This window comes from Poromitra crassiceps (genome assembly GCF_964638095.1).
Source record: "Poromitra crassiceps genome assembly, chromosome: 4".
In the NCBI taxonomy this organism is placed as follows: domain Eukaryota; kingdom Metazoa; phylum Chordata; class Actinopteri; order Beryciformes; family Melamphaidae; genus Poromitra; species Poromitra crassiceps.
The window spans coordinates 22,677,843-22,680,342 of record NC_139626.1 but is presented as its reverse complement, the minus strand read 5'-3'; the positions used below and the strand labels follow the sequence as shown (position 1 = coordinate 22,680,342).

The 2,500-nt window shown below is 41.6% G+C and overlaps 1 protein-coding gene across 6 annotated transcripts in view; it reads left to right on the top strand.

The window, feature by feature from the left end:
* Positions 1 to 2,500, top strand: part of nrxn1a (neurexin 1a) — a gene marked incomplete at both ends in the record, with an annotated part of 86,449 nt that overhangs the window by 53,314 nt on the left and 30,635 nt on the right. The window lies entirely within an intron of this gene.

Sequence of the window (2,500 nt, the reverse complement as noted above, 5' to 3'; positions counted from 1 at the left end):
GCTCGGTTACAGAAACGTCATTAAATGTTGATTAATAATATATTATGCCTAGAAAATAAACTGAGACACCACCATAGATAATGGACATTTTCCTGGACTGGTTTATTCAAGACATTTGTTTCACCAGCACCTTTAGCATTGAGACTGCCAGGATAATGTCATTATAGCTTATATTCCAACACACACATACACACACACACACACACACACACACACACACACACACACACACACACACACACACACACACACGTTATTGCTATTGTCTGTTGTTGTGTTGAACAGAGGGTCAAGCCTCAGGCTGCATTCTCTGCTCACTCCCAGATGACCTGTGCATCCCTAACGCCTTCAACACACACACACACACACACACACACACACACACACACACACACACACACACACACACACACACACACACACCTACACACACACACGCACACACACCTCGTTCTCTTACATTTATCTTTCTTATTTCAACTCCTCGGCCTGTTACAATCACACATACTTTCTCAAGCATACTCTCACTCTCTCTCTCTCTCTCTCTCTCTCTCTCTCTCTCGCTCTCACACACACACACACACACACACACACACACACACACACACACACACACACACACACACAGAGTCACAGAGGGGTGCATGCGTTGGTCTCTGGTTGTTTGCAGCCACGTCTTTACTGTGGTTGACGCCACACGACACACCGAGGCATCATGGCTACCGTGAGTTTGCTGCTCTGCATGGGCGACTAAATGATGGGATGTGTCAGATGTCATCAGACAGACTGACACGCATACCCATCTCAGACTCCTCCTCCCTTTGATTGGTGACTGAGACTGTCGCTCAAGCTAGAGCAGCCAATCACCACACTGCTCATGCTGGGACCCACCACTCTCCTTATAGCCCATATATAAATTCCACATATGTGACAGGGCCTGGTGTTTTGGGAACAACAAGTAACAAGGCCAATCTTTTACAGATTATGAAGTGCAGATTGTAAGCTTTCAAATGAAGTGTCATACATTGACATCTGAAAATAGCTGAAGATATGCTATTTGAATGTTCGTACTCCTAACAGCAACATTCAGAGAAAATCGCCATGAAAGTTGGTGAACAAGCTAGGTTTGCCCTGAACAAGCTTACAGTAGTTTGCTAACAAATTATTAGTATTTAGTCATCATAAAACTATTTGTTATATATATATATATATATATATATATATATATATATATATATATATATATATATATATATATATATATATATATATATATATATATATATACGTATATATATATATATATATATATATACGTATATTAAAAAAAAATCTTCCCCAATATTACGCAAGTATATACATATATACCCTATGAAGCCTGAGTTTGAGCGTCTGACTCTAGCCGGCTGACTCTGTTTACAATTTAAAAACTGCGACAGTTCACACAAATTTAACACATATATACATCAGACTCTTGAGCTAATTCTGCTCTCACTCAGAATGTCAAAATATAAGCGATGTGATGTATAGTTTTTGAGATATTAACGTTTGTTTGGCACAACTCATACTAGTTAACTGCTGCGGGGTTACGCATTTTTGGGTGGCAGTGACATCACGCTGATTCGTCCTATATATACATACACACACGTATATATGTATCTTTTTTTTTTACAAAACAACCGTAACCTTTTATCTTGATTTGTGCGATTTCACGGTTGCCTACTTGTTAGCCGTTTCACCAGACTGTGTCATATAGATCCAGATGTCACTGTAAAGCCCAATTTATGCTTCGTCTGCCGACACTTTTGAAACGGTCGCCGACAGAAATGAAGACTTGAGTCGACACTTTCAAGTGTCGGCGAGCAGTGTCTGCTACGTACCTAGTGACATGTCTAGTGTCGCTGACTACGTCACATAATGTCGCGCAAGTGTGATTGGCTATATAGACGGGCACGCGCTTTACTTCCTTGTTTTAGTTTTCGCTGAAATGAAATGAATGAATGTATCTCCGCTATTTGTATCAGCATGTCCTTGATGTATGACTTCGCGAAAATCACAAAGAACACCGTGACCAACTTCCCAGAGAGAGAGGAGGTGATTGTGTGGTTGTGTGTCGTTATATGCGGCTGCAGTTACATCTTGCCTCTGACGTGGGTTCACTGACAGCATTCCATCTCTTGGCTGTCTGCACTAGTTCTCTGCCTCCCTCTGTCTATAGCGTCACGTGACCGTTGAGCTGAGGAGAGAAGCATAAATGCAGCAACATGAGCGACACTTTATTTTTCGTCTGCGACCATGTGCTGAGCGACACTTTCTAATAAGTATAAATTAAGCTTAACTCTTTAAACCAAGTTGAAGAAATCAGTATTGTTAGTCTGCAGCACTGCTGTTACACGGTCCAGTTTGAGGCCCTATGACAAAGGAGAGTGTGTGTCTTCTCAGCAGTGTGTGTATATGAGTGCAGGGTGTGTCGATGTGTGCGTCCCCAGGGCGTGGAGTG